The 23005-nt window shown below is 43.9% G+C and overlaps 1 long non-coding RNA gene across 1 annotated transcript in view; it reads right to left on the reverse strand.

Annotated features, from left to right (window-relative positions):
* Positions 1-18745: 18745 nt before the first annotated feature.
* LOC130269090 (uncharacterized) overlaps positions 18746-23005 on the reverse strand; it is a 34871-nt gene continuing 30611 nt past the window's right edge. The window contains exons 2-3 of the long non-coding RNA XR_008843548.1: positions 20712-20802; positions 18746-19081 (exon numbers count right to left, since the gene is read on the reverse strand). This is a non-coding gene — a long non-coding RNA (uncharacterized LOC130269090). The remainder of the gene's footprint in view (positions 19082-20711; positions 20803-23005) is intronic.

Below are 23005 nucleotides of genomic sequence, written 5' to 3' on the forward strand. Positions count from 1 at the left end.
CCTCCCGTAGGCTTGCATTGAGGGGCGGAGGTGTGACGCCACACGCCGCCGGCCCGGTGGTCGTCTGTAATTAGACCCGGAGAGAACACGCTCCGGGGACTGATTACAAACGGGGTGCCGCGTGCATGATCCCGGGGGTCCCCAGCGACGGGACTCCCGCGATCAGGCATCTTATCCCCTATCCTTTGGATGGGGAAAAGATGTGTAAGCACCGGAGAACCCCTTTAAGGAGGGGGTACATCTCTGAAGATGAGTGCACATCTGGTGAACATTCCAAGCGGGATTGTATGGATGAGGGGGTGAGTGTTGCATAAGTTTTATTGTAAGCCCGTTTTTTCTAATGTTAGTCTGGTTCTAATTTAGGGTGATTTCCCCAAAATGACCTCTAAAAAAAAAAATCTAAGAACAGGGAATGCACTTTGTGCAGGTATTTTATATCCGGGTAGATACCTTTTCTCATATTATGGGTATTTTTTTCTTGTCACTATTATACTTTCTAATTTTTTTAGAGTTGGTTTGGCTGCTGATTATGAGAGACCGAATTGTGCGGCTTGTACTAACAGAGTGATAGCAGCTGAAACCCCATCCATATTCATGCAGATGCAGGAGTTGCTTAAGAATCATATTGAAGCTTCACTAAGGGGGTTATTGCCTGGTTCTTCCTTCTGTTCCATCTGGTGGAGGAAGGAGGAGGACAGATTTTGGAAGTGAACTCTGATTCAGGTACTATTTTTTTCTTTGGGATTTCCTGAATTATTTAATTCCTCTCTCTCCCCTATACTGATGTTTTTTTTCTTTCTATACATCCCTAAAGGGGATAGCTCTATGTCATCATATGATGATTCTACAGGAAAACCCTTATTTTTGGTAGAGGACACTGACCAATTAATAAAGGCGGTCAGATCATCCATGGGGATGGTAGAGACAAAGGAACAAAATCCGTCTTGGACATGTTTGAGGGACTGGAAATTAAGAAGAGGAGAGTTTTTCCCATGCACAGGACTATCTCCCAATTAATTTCTAGAGTGGGATTCCCCAGATAAAATCTTTTGTTCCAAGGGCCATTAAAAGAAAGTATCCCTTTGATCCTGCAGACTTTAAGTATTGGGATAAGGTGCCCAAGATTGACAAAGCTATTGCTAAGGTGACCAAAAAAAGGGGCATTGCCTTTTGAGGACTTAGGTTCTCTTAAAGCATACCCGTCAGATCCAACAAAAAACATTTTTTTTTTATATCACTCAGTACCTAATCCTGAACATGTACATCTAATTTGTATGTGTCTAGCACCTTTATTTTTTTATTACACTTTTAATTTAGCTCCCTAGTCTGAATTCCTCTCAAAGGGAGGGGGTGTGGCCTCACAGGGCAGGTCTCCGCCCCTCCCTCAGTATGCTGTGTGCTCACATCTCCCCTAGCATTAGAAAAACTACAACTCCCAGCTTGTCCTCACTGACAGTAGCGGGACACAAGCTGACAGTGGGAGGATTTTTCCTTCAGCTGTGAGCCCTGCATTCACAGCTGTCAATCAAGTGTCCATGACATAGGTGATGACTCATGGACACAGCAGGACTAGTATGTGTCCAAGCAGGCAGAGGGGGCAGTTGTTTGTCTGGCTTTTTCAGTATAAAATAATATTGGTTTTGCATGCTTTACAACATATTAAAAGTTTTTGTATCTGACAGTGCCTATTTGAGGATCCGATGGACAGGAAGGTGGAGGGATTCCTTAAGAGAGCTTGGGAAACGGCTGGTGCTTCTTTAAAACCAAATGTGGCAGGTATCTGTGTAGCCTGTTCCCTTATTCTGGGGATAGACCAGTTATCTACCAACATCCAGAATGATGTCCCCAAAGAGGATTTGTTAGCCTCTCTGCCAGCTATTAGGAATGCGGCTGCCTTTCTAGCGGATTCCTCCTTGGACACTCTGAGGCTGTCTGCCAGGTCGGGGGCCCTAGTCAACTCAGCTAGAAGGGCGTTATGGATTAAAAGTTGGATGGGAGACAGTAACTGTAAAGCTAAACTGTGTGTGCAATCCCGTGTGAGGGGGAACTGCTGTTTGGATCGGTCCTATCTGGCCTTCTAGATAAGGCAGGGGATAGGAAGAAGGGGTTCCCTTTTCCTCAGACCTCTAAAAACCCTCGGCCCATTTGTTCTCGGGGGGGGGGGGGTACCAAAAGTAAAGCAGAGATCAGTCTTCCCAGTGGAGTTCTCCAGGAAGAGCAGCGGACTTCTGTTTAATCAACCCCAGTTCACCTACAAAAAACCTAATCCCCAATGACTGGGTCTCTCGAATGTGTGGCAGGCTGACAGAATTTTTTTGCGGAATGGGAAAAGCTAGCTGGATGTTCGGGACACTATAAAAATGGTCTTCGGTTGGAATTTTCCAGCCTGCCACCCACTCAATTTCTCATCACAAGGTATCGGGGCTTGCAGGCAGTCCTCCTTAGAAAAAGAAGTTAAGTCTCTAGTTCAAAAAGGAGTGTTAATAACAGTACCTCCAGGAGAGTTAGGTCATAGGTTTTTATTCCTCCCTCTTCTTAATAAAAGAAAAAAACAATGGGTCCTACAGGCTGATTATAAATCTAAAGCCTCTGAACCGGTTTTTGATGTACAAAAATTCAAGATGGAGACTATCAAGTCAACAATCAACCTTCTCACAAAGGACTGTTTTCATCTCATCATCACATCAGCACCATAATGAGATTGCCCCCATTAATCCTAAAGGAACAGGAAGGACAAAGAGGTTAAAAGGCCCCTCCCCAGACAACCCCTCAGTGTTTCCTGTTCCTTTGGGAAGCATTGAGGTTTTACCTCCTGGGGCTGGTGTCAGGATCGGTGTGGGCCAAGCCAGGCGGTGGAGGTCTGTTTTCTCCAGGATTTCCCCCTCTCAAATGCCGCTCCGGGTCGTGCGCTCTCCATAGCAGGCCTCCCGGACCCTCTGATTCCCCGCCGCTCGGTGAGTTTCAGGGGCGGGGGGAAATGTGCGTGCAGGACCTCAGGCGCACGCGCGTGTTCCCCCCCTTGGTCTTTTTTGGTCTCCGGTGGTTCCGCCGCTTGCATGTGACGTCACGTTGCATGCTAGATGCTGGGATTGCCGGGGACCGGAAGTTCTGCCTCGTGTGGTGGGGATTGCGAAAATCATTGCTGGGTGGAGCTGCACACAGACGCCGCTGGAAAGGTGCCAAATTCAAACCAGCTCGGCTATTTAAAAGTAAGACCTACTCGTTTTCCTGTCTTTTGTCAGAATGGACGCTGCTTCCTCAATCCGCTCTGAATCTGTGGAGTTAGGGAAGTCTATCAGACCAGTGCGTATCTGGCCCCTTGGGGTATCATTTACTTGATCTTGTGGGGTTTTTTCTCCCTATTCATGGGTATTCCTTCTCTCCTTTTATAGAGAGACAAGGAGCCCCCGAAAAAACCTTCTAAGGCCAAGCCTAAGAAATGGGCTATAATATGCTTTGAGAAATTACCTGAGGGACACCTGAAATTCTTATGTAATCCTTGCACGGCCAGGATTGTTCAGCAGGAGACTCCGTCCTTTATGGACGAATTAAGATCCATGATTAATCAACAGGTCCAGGCCTCTGTGGCAGCTGCTCTGCCTACGCCAATTTCTTGTGATCTAAGCCAAGTTTTATTGTGGATTCTAACTCCTATTCTGAGATTAATGCGCTTTCTTCTAATGTTGATTCAGCAGAAGATATTCCTTATACCTCCAAAAAATTAGAGGACAAAAGATACTATTTTTCGGCCGAAGATATGGATGCCCTCCTAAGTGCCGTAAAAAGTACTATGAATATAGAAGACCCTAAGGTTACCCTTTCTGTTCAGGATTAAATGTTTGCAGGGTTAAAACTTAGAAAACCAAATATGTTCACAGAACCTGAATAGCCTAATCTTGGATGAATGGAAAGATCCAGATAGAAAGCTCATAGTGGCTAAAAATTTCAGAACAAGGTTCCCATTTAATAGTGAAGATACTGATTTATGGAGTGAAGGCCCTAAAATAGATATACAGGTGGCTAAGGTAGTCAAAAAACGTCTCTCCAATTTGAGGACTCCTCACAATTAAAAGACCCTTTGGATAGAAAAATGGAAGGAATTCTTAAGAAAAATTGGGATGCTTCGTCCGCTTTATTAAATCCTAAAATCTCAGCAACAAGTGTTGCAAGATCTCTGTTTCTATGGCTAGGTCAATTGGAAAACCACATTGAAAACAAAACACCCAGAGATCCTTCTTTCCTCTATCCCTATGCTAAAACTAGCCACTGCTTTTTTAGTTGATGTGTCTGCTGAATTTGTAAGGATAGCAGCAAAATCTGCAGCATTATCCAACTCTGCCCGAAGAGCCTTGTAGCTGAAGAACTGGCAGGGAGATTCTGTATCTAAAACTAAACTCTGTTCTATTCCCTTTGAAGGGAAACTGGTGTTTGGATCTGTTGGATAACATTTTGCAGCAGGCGGCAGACAGCAAAAAGAAATTTCCTGAAGAGAAGAGTACAAAACCGAAATTTTTTTTTGTCCATTCAAGAATAGACAGAGAGAGTATAAAGGGAAAGGTAAAACCGGAAGGTGGAGTTATCCTAAAGGAGGTAAGGGGTGAGATATCTTGCTCAGCCCTAACAATTCAGACAAAAAAAGAGTGACTTTCTTCCGGTGGGTGGGGGGGGAGATTATTATGTCCTTCCACTGATGGTAGAATAGAGTAACAAACCAGTTCATTCAAAATTCCATCAAGAACGGGTTCAGGATCGAGTTCGTCTCCCCTCCTCCTAAAACCTTTCGCACAACAAATCAGTTCCGAGTGTCTAAACAATCAGTTATTTCAAGGGGTTCAGGATTTGCTAGCTCTTGGCACGATCATTCCTGTTCCCCTGGGGGAACAAGAACAGGGCCACTATTCACGCCTTTTTCTTGTTCCCAAACTGAATGGTTCTTTCAGAACAATAATAAATTTAAAACATCTGAACCGTTAAATAAGTTACAAACGCTTCAAGATGGAAACACACTGGGTGGCAACTATAGATTTAAAGGACGCTTATTTTCATGTACCCCTTTTTCCGAAGCATCAAAAATTTCGGAGATTTGCTGTAGCCAATAACCATCTGACCTTCCACTATCAATTCAAGGCTCTACCGTTTGGGATATCCGTGGCCCCAAGAATATTTACGAAAGTAGAGATAGAAGTAGTGGCATCCTTGAGACAAAAAGAAATTCTACTTATTCCATATCTGGACGATCTCCTGGTTATTGCCGGGTCCAAAAATCTACTGTCCCAGCATGTCAATTTAACAATTTTCTCTTTACAGAATTTTGGCTGGATCATACACTTCCAGAAGTCAAATCTCCTGCCTGCAAAACAGAAAATGTATTTAGGGATGAAATTGGACTCAGACAAGCAAATTACTTTCCTTCCGGAGGTAAAGATATCTACGCTAATCCAGAAAATCAAAGTCTTCTATCAAGCAAACTATTCTACCATCAGGAATGCAATGTCCCTGTTGGGTTCCATGACTTCTTGCATTCCAGCAGTCCCATAGAGCCAAAGTCACTCCAGAAGCCTTTAGAAACAAGTCCTCAAAGTCTGGGACAGCTCACAGAGTTCCCTGGAAAAGATGATGAGGATTCCTCTCTGTCAAGAATTCCCTCAAATGGTGGAGGAAGAGAAAAGATATTATCAATTTCTGCTGTACATCTCAAAGTAAGAGAGAATATTCAGGCAGATTACCTAAAACGACACCAGATCAATCCAGGGCAATGGGAGCTCAATCCAGAAGTTTTTCAGGAACTGGTCTTGAAGTGGGGCATACCAGAAGTGGATCTATTCGCCACCAGAAGAAATCGGAAGGTAAACAAATTATTTTCCTTGTTTCCAGCCTATCTCCCGAAATGAAGTAGATGCCCTTCAACATAGTTGTAACTTCAACATGGCCTATGCGTACCCTCCTTTCCCTCTGATCAGCAGGTCTCTACAGAAGATAGAGATGGAGAGGTCCAAAGTGATATTTATAGCTCCAAGATGGCCCAAGAGAGTGTGGTACCCCTTCTTCAGCAACTGTCCATAGATCATCCTTACCCTCTTCTAGTAAGAAAAGATCTCCTGTTGCAAGGCCCTCTATTCTTCAAGGCTCTATCAAATCTGCAGTTGACAGCCTGGCTTTTGAGCTGTCAATTTTGAATCAGAAGGGGCTATCTCACAGAGTTATTGATACTCTATTGAAAAATAAGAAACCTACAACTTCTGCTGTCTACTGGAAACAACGAAAAAAATTGTCTCCTGGTGCGGCTCCTTTCCTCCTAATCCCTTGAACCCTGATATCCCTCAAATTCTAAATTTTCTTCAAGACTGACTTGACAAGGGATTATCCATCAGTACTTTGAAAGCACAAACAGCAGCTTTGGGTTGCTTTTTTGACGCAAGTATTGCAGAACACAAGTGGATTAAAAGTTTTTTTCAGTGCTGTGTCAAGACTAAAACCAAAAATATCTAACCTTTCGCCACCGTGGGATCTAAATTTAGTACTCACTAGTCTTACTAGAGAACCTTTTGAACCACTTTCGGATTCTTCAATAACATTTCTAACCTGGAAAGCAGTCTTCTTGACAGCCATAACAACAGCAAGAAGGCTAAGTGAGATTTAAGCATTCTCAATTGAAGAACCCTACCTAACTGTGCTTGAAGACAGAATTATTCTGAAACTAAATCCAGCTTTCCTACCAAAAGTTGTGATAAATTTCCATAGGTCTCAAGACATCATCCTACCCACCTTTTGTAATACTCCAAAAAACAAGAAAGAAATGTTCCATTCCTTGGACATGAGAAGAACTATCCTTCTTTATTTCCAACAAACCAAGGATTGGAGGAAAGATCTAAATCTTTTTGTTCAGTTCCAGGGCCCTAACAAAGGGAAGAAAGCCTCTAAAGCTTCTATTGCCAGATGGGTGAAGTCATCTATTTCTGAGGCTTACAGAAGATCTAGAAATCAAGTTCCTGTACATCTAAAAGCTCATTCAACCAGAGCAATGGCAGTCTCCTGGGCTGAAAAATCTTCTGCCTCATTAGAGCAGATTTGCAGGGCAGCGACTTGGTCTACCCCTCATACCTTCTTTAAACACTACAAATTGGATGTAGCCTCGTCTCAGGATTTGGCCTTTGGACGGAAAGTGCCGCAGATCGCAAGGGCGATTTCCCTAGCGATTTGGCCTACATGGCCCCCCTCAGCGTTTGCCCTGGATCCCTGCTGAAGGATTTCAGCAGGGATCCGCTTCCGATCTCCGCCGGGTGAGCGGCGGAGACCAGGAAAAGACCATGACGTATGCATACGTCAGGGGTTCTTAAGGGGTTAAGGACTGAGCCCTTTTTCGCAATTCTGACCACCGTCGCTTTACGCATTAATAACTCTAAAACGGTTTTACCAAATATTCTGATTCTGAGATTGTTTTTTCATCATATATTCTACTTTATTTTGGTGGTAAATTTTCGTCGTTACTTGCATCCTGTTTTGGTGAAAAATCGCCATGTCATGAAAATTTTGAACATTTTTCATTTTTCTAACTTTGAAGCTCTCTGCTTGTAAGGAAAATGGATATTCCAAATAAATCTTATTTTTCTTCACAAGTACAATATGTCCACTTTATGTTGGCATCATAAAATGGACATATTTTCACTTTTTGAAAAAATTAGAGGGCTTCAAAGTAGAGCAGCAATTTTCAAACATTTCATGAAAATTGCAAAATCTGAAGGGATAGATGTTACAGAACTACAACTCCCAGCATGCCTGGGCAGTCTAGGCATGCTGAGAGCTGTAGTTTGGCAACATCTGGAGGGCTACCGTTTGGGCACCACTGTAACAGTGGTCTCCAAACTGTGACCCTCCAGATGTTGCAAAACTGCAACTCCCAGTATGCCCAGACAGCCTTTGGCTGTCTGGGCATGCTGGGAGTTGCAGTTTGGCACCCACTAGGAAGGGCAGCAGTAAATATCACAGATTTGTAAATTACTTATATTAAAAAAATCTTAATCCTTCCAGTACTTATTAGCTGCTGAATACTACAGAGGAAATTCTTTCCTTTTTGGAACACAGTGCTCTCTGCTGATATCACAAGCACAGTGCTCTCTGCTGACATCACTGTCCATTTTAAGAACTGTCCAGAGTAGGAGAATATGCCCATAGCAAAGATATGCTGCTCTGGACAGTTCCTAACATGGACAGGGATGTCAGCAGAGAGCACTGTGCTTGTGATGTCAGCAGATGTTTAACTTTCTGGCACCAGTTGATTTAAAAAAAAAAAAATTGAAAAAAGTTTTCCACTGGAGTACCCCTTTAACTCATCGTGTTGTTAGGGAAAACTATAGAATCTTCTCATAACCCTTAAAAGAGGTTAGCGTAATTTGGTGCACAAAGAGTGCCCATAGTGGTGCCTTTCTATTGAAAATAATCCCGGTGACCAAAAAGAAATTGTGCGTAAGGAGAAATTTAAGCAGTCTGAAAACAAAGTAATTCATTATGTGCAGTGTACTGAGTGCCTTTTTTTGTCTTTAAAAAGTGATGTACTGTATAATTTGTGTTGTATATTTGTATCTAAAGATTCAACATCTTTGAGTGTGCTAGGAAAGAATGTGATCTCTTGCAGTTTTAGGACAGCGTCCTTAGTATCTTTGAGGAAAGAAGGCAACAAAGACACAAAAGGGGCCAAAAACTAGTCCATGCAAATACTCACATTCTGCGTTAAATTTTCACAGCTGGAAAAAATGGGCCAGCCGAGCACAGGGTGACTCCGCTTTTGAATTTTGCGTAAAACGTAAAAAGTTGTAATGGTTCATAGATAACTTGATACATTTTTATTCCTCCCAGTTAATCATGATAAACCACCACCTGCCTATATTTTTGTTAGTTTTCTACCTTGATGTTCAGTGTGAGATGGGCTGTGATTGGCTAACCCTGTGATTGGCAGACTGCACACAACTACCTATGCTCTCTGCACTGCACTGAACTGTAAAGTGTGTCAGCTCTGCTCAGCAGCTTTCAAAGTGAGAAATATTTAGCACAATATTCAGCACTAGTCACCAAAGGCATCTTGACTCTACAGCAGTGATTCCCCGGTGAATGAAGGCGGGGAGAATGGAAGCAGGGGTGGGTGGTTGGGCGGCTGCGGGGTTAATGGAATCAATGGCATGGGTTGATGGGTGGATGCAGGGTGAATGGAAGCAGTGGCTGGGGGGTGAAAGGAAGCAGTGGATGGGGGGTGAATGGAAGCAAAGGCGGGGGGTGAATAAAGGCAATGGTGCTGGGAGGCAGGAAGCTGGAAGCATCATGGGTGGGTGGCTGAAGGCAAAAGGTGTGGGTAGGTGGCTGCTAGTCTGGATGTAATAGTGGTGGGTGGCTGGGAGTCTGGAGGCAATAGGGGTGGGTGAAATGCTGTAGTTATTTGAGAGGCTTAGGTATTGTGTGTGAGAAGGGGGCTGGAAGTATTGTGTGTGTGGGTGGGGGAGAGAGGTTGGAGGCATTTGGGGGGATGCTGGAGGCATTGTGTGTGTGGGAGAGAGGTGGGAGGCATTTTGGAGGAAGCTGGAGGTATTGTGTGTGTGTGTGTGTGTGTAAGGCTGGGTTCACACTACGGTTTCTAATTACGGTTCCCGTATACGGCTGGGAGGAGGGGTGGGCGGGGCTTAATCGCGGCACCCGCACTCAGCCGTATAGGGAACTGTAGTTAATGTATGTCTATGAGCCGACCGGAGTGAACCGCAGCCTCCGGTCGGCTGCTTTTTCGGCCGTATGCGGTTTCCCGACCGCAAGCAAAAACGTGGCCGACCACGTTTTTGCTTGCGGTCGGGAAACCGCATACGGCCGAAAAAGCAGCCGACCGGAGGCTGCGGTTCACTCCGGTCAGCTCATAGACGTACATTAACTACGGTTCCCGAATACGGCCGAGTGCCGCGATTAAGCCCCGCCCACCACTCCTCCCAGCCCTATACGGGAACCGTAATTACAAACCGTAGTGTGAACCCAGCCTAAGACTGCTGGAGGCATTGTCTGTGTGAAGGGGGCTACTGGAGGCATTTTTTGTGTGTGGCTGCTGGAGGCATTGTGTGTGAGGCTGCTGGAGACATTGTGTGTGTGTGTGGCTACTGGAGGCATTGTGTGTGTGTGGCTGCTTGAGCTATTGTGTGTGTGAGGCTGCTGAAGGCATTGTGTGTGTGAGGCTGCTGAAGGCATTGTGTGTGTGAGGCTGCTGGAGGCATTGTGTGTGTGAGGCTCCTGGAGACATTGTGTGTGTGTGAGGCTGCTGGGAGGCATTGTGTGTGTGTGTGGCTGCTTGAGGTATTGTGTGTGTGAGGCTGCTGAAGGCATTGTGTGTGTGGGGCTGCTGGAGGCATTGTGTGTGTGGGGCTGCTGGAGGCATTGTGTGTGTGAGGCTGGAGATATTTGTGAGGAAAAAGATAGGATGATGCTTGAAAAGTGTGGAGCCTAATATGTGTTTTTGTTCTTGATTTTTTGAAGGTTCTGCGGTAAAGAATTGTGACCGGAAGAAACCATCATGACGGTCCGGGCCAGATGGAGAAGAAAAGTGAAAGACTCCGATCGTCCTATAACAGCACTGTCATCTACATAGCTAACAGATTTATAGGTTATGTGTATTGCTTCTTTTTAGCCATTTTTTGTCACGCGTCGACTATAATTTGATAGGGGTGCCCCGCGAAAAATTTTTTTTTGCGAGGGGTGTCTGAGCCAAAAAAGGTTGGGAACCACTGCTCTACAGTCTAGCTTAGCTCAAAGGGAAAACGAGCTAAAATATTCAGTTCTACACACTGTGCTGAGATGAGGTCCCACCTGCTTTTCCTGACTTTTCTGCAAGCAGGACTGCAAACAGGACCAGAAGGAGGACTTCCGGTGGCCAAACTTTTAGGGGTTAATTTTACGTATATTAGAGGGGTTAAGTATATTAGAAAAGTAATTCAACTAGGCTAATCTAGAACATATTAATTTTACATTGTCTGGTACCACTTAATTTACCTGCTCCAGGTAGTTACAGCAGGAGCCTCGCTATCATACTGATGGCCAAGCTCCCAAGATCCCTGCACGGGAGAGCTGCTAAAGCTTAGACTAGCTGTAAAAACACAGAGAGCTAGAATAAGTACCCCAATGACCTCCATACAAAGGTGTATCAGGGGTCATTCAGCAGTTAAATACATTTGTTTGTTTTGGTGCAGAAAAACTGCACATTTTCTGTACCAGATTGGCAGCAAATCTGCTGTGTGAATTATGCTTTTTGTCCATTTGAAATACCCACTTCTGCCCCAAGCTGATGCGTTGAGATGTTTTGCTTCACCCTTTTGTTCCCTTTAGGCTAGGTTCACAACAGGGCCGGTTCGGCCTAAAGGTAAAATAGGCAGCCGTCTAGAGCGCCCTGTTGATGGGGCCACCACTCTGCACCACCGTGTCACCCCATTAGTAAGGCAATTACATGAGGAGGTTTGTTACAGTGTGTTATCTGAATAGTAAGGTGATTACAGGAGGAGGTTTGTTACATTGTGTCACGCCAGTAGTAAGGTAATTACATGAAGAAGGCGGGTTATTACAGTGTCAACCCAGTAATGAGATTGCATGAGGAGGGGGTTTGTTACAGTGTGTCACCCTAGTAAGGTGATTACATGATGAGGATGTTTGTTACAGTGTGTCACCCCATTAGTAAGGAGATTACATGAGGAGGAGGTTTGTTACAAGGTGTCACCCCAGTAGTAAGGTGGGGCGTGTCAAAGGGCGGGGCCAATGGGCAGGATCAAGGGGAAGCAAAATTAGCTTTTGCATAGGGTGGCAAAAATCCTTGCACCAGCCCTGGTTCACAAAGGGATTTAGTTTGAGGTATGGGTCAGCCGCCTGCCAAAAATGGGATTCCAACTTATACAGTAACGGAGAGCAGTGAATGCTGTTCGTTTTGATGGCCCAAACAGAGTCATGTGTTCAGGATGTATGAGCTATTTTAAGTGAACTCAAAAGCTCAGTCTTCTGCCTTATCCTTTCAGTTTAAAATAGCATATACGTCCCGAACTTAGTCACCAAGTGACTTCGTGTGGGTCATTGAAATGAATGACATCCAATGCCCTCCGTTACCATATATGTCAACATTCTGACAAATATCTGACCTAGCCTTAGACAGCAATGACACTGGTTGTCTGCTGTTATAGCCCATCTATGGTAAGTAACAATGAGTTCTGTATTCAGGCATGTTAGTTGAAGTCACCAGTGTTTTATTCAACTGCAATTTGCTTAAAGGGTGGTTCGGCTTTATACATCTTATTCCCTATCCTTTAGATGTATGATCGCAGGGGTCCAGCCGCTGGAGACCCGCATCTCGGTGCAGCCCCCGGCAATCTGTGCAGTCAGCCCCCCTCCCATAGACCTGAATGGAGTGGGCGAGGCGTGACGTCACTAGGGGGCATGGCCGTGATGTCACGTCCCCATCTCGGAGGCAGCGCCCGGCACAGATTGCCGGGGGCTGCACAGAGATCGCGGGGGTCCACAGTGGCGGGACTCCTGCGATCATACATCTTATCCCCTATCCTTTGGATAGTACATAAGATGTATAAAGCCGGAATACCCCTTTAACTGTTATTCATCTGTTTATTTGAACACTTCTTTACATCCTCCTCTCACCCCTTTGGTCCTTGAGGGGTTTATGCTCTCAGGATTTCCTTCTCTGGATGTTTACCAAATCGCTCATGACAGCCCCTCTGGAGAGGACCTCCCACCGCAGGACAGGAAACCTGGGAATATAAAAATGAGACATGCCTCTCCACACCTCAGTTCAGGTTTCCTGTCCTCCAGTAGGAGGCCTGGGAGCTGTTTCCATGCCTCTATAGGGGCTGCAGGTCCTCTGGTAGTGGAAGTGGGGCTACCTGACCGGCAGAAGTCTCTTCTGGGGAGCAGCTTTAAGCCTGCCTGCGGGGGAGTCCGCTGGCATCCCAACAGCCCTGTATCTCCATCCTTTCCCCCGGTCTCAGCGGCGTTAAGGAGGTGGGGGCTATGGAGTAGTGTGGTTTCCACCGGCTCTCCCGTCTCTGGGGCCAGAGCGTCGTTTGTACAGTAACGCTAGTGGATACCGTCACTTCCGATTCCGGCTCCATTCAAAAGGGGCGCAAGTTTTCTCCATTTTCGGATTCCCCATCAGCGTTCTACAGTGTCCTGAACCCTGTAAACAGCAGGCAGCAAACCCGCAGCAATATCCACAGCTCGCAGCAATATCCAGAAGCTCGAGCCTTCAACAGTACAGCAACCTGCGGCAGCAGTTTCAGCCCACAGCAGCTGAGCAGACCATTCTTGGTTGCCCTGCAGTGTTTTGCTGAAAAAACTCCTCCAGCATGTCGGAGCATTCGACAGAGGAAGATGGACGCTCCAAGAAGAGTAGTTCCAGCCCGACTACAGAGGTGTGGATCTACTTCTGGGTGAGATCATTTCAATTTCATTCCATATTTTGCTAGCTAAGTTTTTCTAGGGTAGCAAGAAGTCTTCTTCTAAATCCCATTATAAAGAATGTGCAGAATGTAGGAAGCCGTTAGATTATGCCTATAAAAAGTCTATATGTGCAGCCTGTATTGAAGATATCGTGGCCCAGGAGTCCTCTGCAATTGCTAAGAGTAATCCAGAAGGAAATAGATTTATGCCTTAAAGGACTAGGAATTGTTGGGAATGTGGGTGCTTCAGCCTCTGTGGTCACCCCTGCTATTTCCAGTCCCCCTAATGTTCAAGAAGTAAATCTTACTCTATATTCCTCCTCTGATAAAGAGCAAGAAGAGTTTAAATCCAAATTGCTCTTTTCTCCAGATGATACTGATCAGCTCCTTTAAAGCAGTCCGCCTAACAGCTAATCTTGAGCACCGAGACAGTCACAGCCTAAGACGCCCTATATGAAGGCTTAGGCCCCAATAAGTCCCATACATTTTCATTTGCATAAAAGTATAAAGCAAATAATTGATAAGGAATGGGAAATCTTTTTTCCTAAACTCCTTAAAAGGAAGTACCCCTTTGAGGAGTCAGTTACTAAGTCATGGGATAGAGCCCCGTTAATTGATGCCCCGGGGGCTAAAATGACTAAGAAAGCCGTCTTGCCTTTTGAGGATCTAGTAACTCTGTCTGACCCAATGGACAAAAAGCCAAGTTCTTTAACAAAAAGATCTGGGAGGCGGCCACAGCTTCTATCAGAACCAATGTAGCTGCTACATGTGTTGCTCGCTCCCTAAGAGTCTGTGTTTAACAATTACAATCCCATCTTGTTAACCAGACCCCTAGAGAAGAGATCTTAGAATCCTTACCCGTAATTTCCAAGGTGGTAGATTTTTTGGCAGACTCCTCTGTAGATTCTGTAAGATTGGGTGCCAGAGCAGCTGCTTTATCTAATTCTTCTAGGAGAGCCACATGGCTTAGGCAGTGGAAGGGTCATGTGGGCTCAAAAGGCAAACTATGTTCCATCCCTTGCATTGGAGATCGCCTTTTTGGTCCCGTCCAAGACAAAGTACTTGAGATTCAGGACAATAGGAAATTTAAAGTCCCTAGTAAAGGTAGAGGTTTCCTATTCATTCCCAACAAAGAGTCTAGTTCCAAAGAGCCCCAAAAATGATGGCTTTCTCCCAGTGGGGGGGGCATCTGTCCAGGTTTGCGGGGGCCTGGGAGAAAATTTCTTCCAGCCCCTGGGTTCTATCCACCCTGATATCGCGTCTCCTTCTGGCGTTCCGGTCTTTTCCTCAAGACAGATTGTTTCCTACTGGGATAGTGCAAGATTCCCTGAAACAAGAGGCCATGATAACAAATAAAATCTCTTTTGCTAAAAAAAAGTCCTGGTTCCAGTCCCACAGGGGGAAGAAAAAGTTAAACATCTTTCTGTAATACTAAAAATTCAGGATGGAGTCCCTAAAATCCACAATCCCTCGGCTATTTCCAAATTGCATAACGACCTCTGTAGATTTAGAAGACGCCTACTACCATATTCCCATCCACAACTCTCATCAAAAGTTTCTAAGAGTGGCAGTGTTTATGGAGGGAGCATGGGTCCATTTACAGTACCAAGCCCTTCCCTTTGGGGTCTCACAAGCCCCAAGGGTATTCACCAAAGTGATGGCTGAGGTGGCAGCTTTCATAAGAACCCAAAACATCCTGTTAGTTCCATGTCTGGATGATTTACTGATTGTATCAGACTACTCAGAAACCCTTCATTTGCACATTCAAGTAGTTTGCTCCATACTGAAAGATCTAGGTTGGAATCTGAATCTACAAAAGTCAAACTTAAAGGAGTAGTCCGGTGCACATTTTTCTAATTTTATCCCGTCCGGGCTGCAAAATAAAAGAAAACAAACTTTCTCTTACCTGCCAATGAGCCCCCGGAGCTCCGGTACAGGTGTTCGGTCCCCGGGCTGTATTTTTCTTACTTCCTGTTAGCCCGGCATGTCACATGGAGCTTCAGCCTGTCACCGGCCGCAGCGATGTTCCGCCTCGGCTGGTGATAGGCTGAAGCTCCGTGTGACGTGCCGGGCTAACAGGAAGTAAGAAGAATACAGCCCGGGGACCGAACACCTGTATCGGAGCTCCGGGGGCTCGTTGGCAGGTAAGAGAAAGTTTGTTTTCTTTTATTTTGCAGCCCGGACAGGATAAAATGTGAAGAGTGCGCGCCGGACTACTCCTTTAACCCCTTCCAGGCAGTGCATTTTCTTAGGCATCCTTCTGGATTCAATGTCTCAGCTCTCTCTCCTGCCTCTAGCCAAACAGATCCTCATCAATGACAGAGTAGAAATTATTTTCCAGTCTCACTTATGCACCTTTAGGGAAGCAATGTCAGTACTAAGTCTGATGACTTCTTGTATTGTAGCAATGAAATGGGCTCAGTACAGATCCAGCATATTGCATACAGATATCCGTCAAAAGTGGGATGGCAATCCCTCATCACTAAACAAAAAATGTTCCCTTTCGTCAAAAGCAAGGGTCTCCCTGATATGGTGGATGAACCCCAACAACCTATCTCAAGGGTTGCCTTGGTCTCACTTGTCAGTAGTGAGTATAACTACAGACGCCAGTCCTTGGGGTTGGGGTGCCTCCAGCGGCCAACATCTCTTTCAAGGCAGATGGTCTTCTCTGATGCATCAGTCTACATCAAAGTACAAAGAACTTTATGCAGTGTTCCGGGCAATATCTTTACTTATTCCTCAAATCCAAGGGAAGGATGTGCTGATATATTCAGACAACACCACCGCTGTAGCTTACTTAAACAAACCGGAGGGGACAAGATCAGACTCCCTGTTAAGTCTCTCCTTCCAGATTTTTTCCTTAGCAGAAGCAAGGCTAGCATCTCTCTCTGCAGTTCACCTGAGAGGGGAAGACTACAAGGTGGCAGACCTCCTGAGCAGAGTTCATCTTCTTCAGTCCGAATGGTGTCTAAACAAAGAGATATTTGCAATGATAGAGGAAAGGTTTGGAAAATTCTCTATAGATCTTTGTTTTCAGAAACAACAGGAAGATTCACAGGTTATATTTGCTCAACCCACTGGATTATCGGCAGCAGTAGACGACATCTCTCAGGACTGGGGAAGAGAAAGAGGATACGCTTTCCCACCTCTTCGACTTATCCCTTGGGTCTTGAAGAAGATAAGACAGGACAGAGCCTTAGTACTATTCATAGCGCCCTTCTGGCCTTGAAGGCCCTGGTTTGCCTTGCTAAGGACAAAGTCAGTCTCACAACCATGGGTTCTTCCAGACAGGGAGGATCTACTGTTCCAGGGACCAATTCATCATTCTCAGCAATGTCAGTACTAAGTCTGATGACTTCTTGTATTGTAGCAATGAAATGGGCTCAGTACAGATCCAGCATATTGCATACAGATATCCGTCAAAAGTGGGATGGCAATCCCTCATCACTAAACAAAAAATGTTCCCTTTCGTCAAAAGCAAGGGTCTCCCTGATATGGTGGATGAACCCCAACAACCTATCTCAAGGGTTGCCTTGGTCTCACTTGTCAGTAGTGAGTATAACTACAGACGCCAGTCCTTGGGGTTGGGGTGCCTCCAGCGGCCAACATCTCTTTCAAGGCAGATGGTCTTCTCTGATGCATCAGTCTACATCAAAGTACAAAGAACTTTATGCAGTGTTCCGGGCAATATCTTTACTTATTCCTCAAATCCAAGGGAAGGATGTGCTGATATATTCAGACAACACCACCGCTGTAGCTTACTTAAACAAACCGGAGGGGACAAGATCAGACTCCCTGTTAAGTCTCTCCTTCCAGATTTTTTCCTTAGCAGAAGCAAGGCTAGCATCTCTCTCTGCAGTTCACCTGAGAGGGGAAGACTACAAGGTGGCAGACCTCCTGAGCAGAGTTCATCTTCTTCAGTCCGAATGGTGTCTAAACAAAGAGATATTTGCAATGATAGAGGAAAGGTTTGGAAAATTCTCTATAGATCTTTGTTTTCAGAAACAACAGGAAGATTCACAGGTTATATTTGCTCAACCCACTGGATTATCGGCAGCAGTAGACGACATCTCTCAGGACTGGGGAAGAGAAAGAGGATACGCTTTCCCACCTCTTCGACTTATCCCTTGGGTCTTGAAGAAGATAAGACAGGACAGAGCCTTAGTACTATTCATAGCGCCCTTCTGGCCTTGAAGGCCCTGGTTTGCCTTGCTAAGGACAAAGTCAGTCTCACAACCATGGGTTCTTCCAGACAGGGAGGATCTACTGTTCCAGGGACCAATTCATCATTCTCAGTTGGCTCACCTTCATCTAACAGCCTGGATGCTGAGAGGTCAATTTTAAAAGCATGAGGCCTATCTGACCAAGTAATAAACACCTTACTTGCAAGTAGGAACGACGTAACATCCGCCATGTACCTAAGAACATGTAGAGCCTTCTTAAGAGTAGTTGGACCTGCAGTGGATTCTTTTGGAGATCCTAATATCCCTCAAATCCTTAATTTCCACCAGTTAGGCCTGGATAAGAAGTTAAAGGGGTACTCCAGTGGAAAACTTTTTTTTTTTTTTATCAACTGGTGCCAGAAAGTTACAGATTTGTAAATTACTTCTATTAAAAAAAATCTTAATCCTTCCAGTACTTATTAGCTGCTGAATACTACAGAGGAAATTCTTTTCTTTTTGCAACACAGTGCTCTCTGCTGAAATCACGAGCACAGTGCTCTCTGTTGACATCTCTGTCCATTTTAGGAACTGTCCAGAGCAGCATATGTTTGCTATGGGGATTTTCTCCTACTCTGGATAGTTCTTAAAATGGACAGAGATGTCAGCAGAGAGCTTTGTGTTCCAAAAAGAAAATAATTTTCTCTGTAGTATTCAGCAGCTAATAAGTACTGGAAGGATTAAGATTTTTTAATAGACGTAATTTACAAATCTATAAGAATAGAGATTGGTGCAGCTCACAATTAAATACTGGCCGAGGTAAAGTAGGCAAATACACCTATACTCAGGTGTGTAATAAAAATATTGAGAAAAAGAAAAGAACTGCCTACACCTCACGGACAGTAATTGTAATAACATTTTTTAGTTAGTAATAGGCTGAGACCATGCTTCAAATATTGATATTGTAAATTTATTTAAAACATATCATAGACATTAAATGCAGAAAAATTCCCCTCACAGGGCCCTTGGGGGGGGGGGGGGGGGATTAATACTAACATAGATCATGAGGCATGATAAAATATGAATATAAAAAGAATATAAAAGGAATATAAAAAGTTTTTTCTGAAAAATAAAACTGCAGTGTGACAGTTAGTCCGGCAATTCTGTCTGTCTGGTAATCCGGTACAAAGCAACAAAGTCTGGAGAAAATGAGTATGAACAAATATACATATGTCCAGAATGTTATCCAGTGTAGGTCAGTGGCATACTGTGTAATGCAACAATAGTATATTACCAGATAGTGAGATTTCTTGGTATACCTCGCTATGTTGTGCTGCCCTGTGGGCGCTTGCATGCGCCGGCATGGCTGGTTCAGACGGCACTGGACCTGATGTTTACCGTGCAATGCTGCGGAGATCCGGAGATGTCAGCGCAGATGGTGTTCGCTGGTCTCCCTCGTGTGGATGGCGTCTGACATCAGCAGTCAAAAGAAAACACAGGTAACAGATGATCCAGGTGAAACACAGGGTCCCTTAACCCCTTAAGGACCCAGACAATTTTCAGTGTAGGACACGGCCATTTTTTGCACATCTGACCACTAATTAGGCATTAATAACTCTGGGATGCTTTTACCTTTCATTCTGATTCAGAGATTGTTTGTTTTTTTGTGACATATTCTACTTTATGTTAGTGATACAATTTTGTCGATACTTGCATAATTTCTTGGTGAAAAATTCCCAAATTTGATGAAAAAAATTAAAATTTAGCATTTTTTTCAACTTTGAAGCTCTCTGCTTATAAGGAAAATGGATATTCCAAATAAATGATATATTGATTCACATATACAATATGTCTACTTTATATTTGCATCATAAAGTTGACATGTTTTTACTTTTGGAAGACACCAGAGGGCTTCAAAGTATAGCAGCATTTTTCCAATTTTTCACAAAAATTTCAAAATCAAAATTTTTCAGGGACCAGTTCAGGTTTGAAGTGGATTTGGAGGGCCTTTTTATTAGACATACCCCACAAATGACCCCATTATAAAAACTGCACCCCACAAAGTATTCAAAATGACATTCAAAAGGTTTGTTAACCCTTTAGGTGTTTCACAGGAATAGCAGCAAATTGAAGAGAATATTCAAAATCTTCATTTTTTACACTGGCATGTTCTTGTAGACCCAGTTTATTTTTTTATTTTTACAAGGGGTAAAAGGAGAGAAATCTTCCTAAAATGTGTGGCCCAATTTCTCTTGAATAAGGAAATACCTCATATGTGGATGTCAAGTGCTCTGTGGGTGCACTAGAGCAGTGTTTCCCAACCCAGTCCTCAAGGCACACCAACAGTCCAGGATTTTAATTTTTCCCTGTTCTATTCCAATGGAGTAACTGAAAAAACCTGGAATGTTGGTGTGCCTTGAGGACTGGATTGGGAAACACTGCACTAGAGGGCTCAGGAGGGAAGATGCGACAGTGGGATTTTGGAGAGTGAGTTTTTCTGAAATGGTTTTTGGGGGGCATGTCATATTTAAGAAGCCGCTATGGTGCCAGAACAGCAAACAAAAACACATGGCATACTATTTGGAAACTACACCCCTCAAGGAACGTAACAAGGGGTATGGTGAGCCTTAACACCCCACAGGTGTTTGACGACTTTTCGTTAAAGTTTGATGTGTAAAAGATTTTTTTTTTCATTAAAATGCTGGTTTTTCCCCAAATTTTCCCCAAGTGCTCTGCTGGCGCACTACAATGCTCAGAAGAGAAGGAGTCACATTTGGCTTTTGGAAAGCAAATTTTGCTGTAATGGTTTTTGGGGGGCATGTCCCATTTAGGAAGCCCTTATGGTGCCAGGACAGCAAAAAAAAAAAAAAACACATGGCATACTATTTTGTAAACTACAACCCTCAAGGAACATAACAAGGGTTACAGTGAGCCTTAACACTCCACAGGTGTTTGACTTTGACTTTGGATGTGTAAATGACAATTTATTTATTTTTTACTAAAATGCTGGTTTTTCCCAAAATTTTTAATTTTTACAAGGTGTAATAGGAGAAATGCCCCCAAAAATGTGTAAATACATTTATTTGGATTAAGGACATACCTCATATCTGGGCATAAACAGCTTTGCGGGTGCACACCGATCTCGGAGGAGCAGGAGTGCAGTCGGGGGCCTTGAGCTTCTACATAGCTGCCTATGGAGCCAGAACAGTGGGACCCCCCCTCAAGGAGCATTACATGGGGTAAATTAATAAAATGGGGTACACTAAATTACTAAAGCAGAGTACAGTGGGACATAAAATTATGAAACAGGTTATGTTCCCAGAATGATGACCCAGAGCATAGCCAAAACTAAAAAAAAAATGCCCACCCCAAACCCTATGCTCAGAATCATCATTCTGGGAATGTGATGTGTGGCCGTCCCTAACCTGTTGCCTCAAATGCGCACCCCGCTCAGGTGGAAAGAGAGCGCTGCACATTTGAGGCAACATAAAAAAGTTCCCTACGATAACTGACCCATATGACCCAAAGTTGCGCAAATCGCAAGTGTGATTTCACTTGCGATTTGCGGCAATCGCCGACATGGGGCATTTGCGTGGGGTCACCCCGGTCCGGTCTCCGCCCGGCATGTGGCAGGGACCGGAATTCCCACGGGTGTGCCTGTACGCGTTTCCATACACCCATACGGTCCTGTATGGGTTAACGATTTTTCATTTTTGCACTTCAGTTTTTTCCTCCTTACCTTCTAAAAATCATAACACTTAAAATTTTCCTCCTAAAAATCCATATGAGGGCTTGTTCTTTGCGTCAACAATTTTACTTTGTAATACTATTAATAATTTTACCACAAAATCTACGGCAAAACCAGAAAAAAATTATTTGTGAGGCAAAATTGAAAAATAAAAAAAAGCCATTTTGTAAATTTTAGCAGCTTCCGTTTCTACGCAGTGCAGTTTTTGTTAAAAATTGCACCTTATATTTATTCTGTAGGTCCATATGGTCGCAAGGATACCCAGTTTAGATAGGTTTGATTTTATTTTACTACAACAAAAATATTATAACTACATGCACCAAAATGTATACGTTAAAAAATTTCCTCTTCTGACCCCTATAACTTTTTTATATTTCTGTATAAGGGGTGATGTGAGAACTCATTTTTTGCACCGTGGTCTGAAGTTTTTATTGCTACCATTTTTGTTTTGATCAGACTTTTTGATCACTTTTTATTAATTTTTTATGGTATAAAAAGTTACCAAAAATATGTTATTTTGGACTTTGGAATTTTTTTTTTACGTGTACACCATTGACCGTGCCATTTAATTAATGATATATTTTTATAGTTTGGACATTTACACACAGGGCAATACCACATGTTTATTGTTATTTACATATGTTTATTTTTAAATGGGAAAAGGGGGCGTGATTCTGACTTTTATTAGGGAAGGGGTTAAATCACATTGATTACCCTTTTACACTCATTTTTTGCATACACTGATCTCTTACACTGTTCACTGCCATGCAATAACATGGCATTGATCAGTGTTATCGCCGCTCGACTGCTCCTGCCTGGGTCAGTCATTCGGCGATCAGGCAACGAGGAGGCAGGAAGTTCGGGACGCCGCAATTTCACCACGGCGGTCCCAAACACCACCACTGAGCTAACAGGCAATTTGTACTTTTGTTTTAGACGCAGCGATCGCCGCGTCTAAAGGGTTAAAGCCGAACATCAGCCGATGTTTGCCATTAGCTTTGGGTCCTGATTGCTTATAGCGACCTCTTTGAGTCCTTTGAACACTTATTTATGATACGCTTAACATCCAGGCAGTATTCCTCGGCAAACAGTGTTGGGCATAAGTTTACACGGAGCCCTCTCTGTATCTTGTCAGGGCGTTAGTATTCTGCTAATGTAGCGGCATGCAGATCATAAGATACCAACTTTCTGGACTCCCAGAGTCCGCTTTTTTAATTCATCTCCCGGTATTCGGAGAAAATCTGCTACCTCTGTAGCCTGCAACATAATTGTGGTTGCTTCATCATCACTGTAGGTCAATGTTTGCGACATCCGTCCACAGTGCCTGCACCCGTTGCAGAAACAAACAATCACAAGGAAAGGTGGTGCACGCGGAGAACAATGTACAGGTAAAGGAAAAAATCCCAGCACTCATTTGAAATCTTCTGCAAAGTGATTAGTGTTTATTCACACAGTGCATATAACAGATGACGGGTTTCGGCCAAAGCCTTACTCAGACTGACATACACAACACGGTACATTCCTCCCTTATATATATAGAAGCTCATCCCATTTCCGGTTTAACCTCAATGGTTGTCATGGATACCGGACTGTTAACATAACAGTATACGATCATAGAGTACTGCATCATTACAAAACATGTATAC

The sequence above is a fragment of the Hyla sarda genome, chromosome 1 (assembly GCF_029499605.1).
Source record: "Hyla sarda isolate aHylSar1 chromosome 1, aHylSar1.hap1, whole genome shotgun sequence".
Lineage (NCBI taxonomy): Eukaryota > Metazoa > Chordata > Amphibia > Anura > Hylidae > Hyla > Hyla sarda.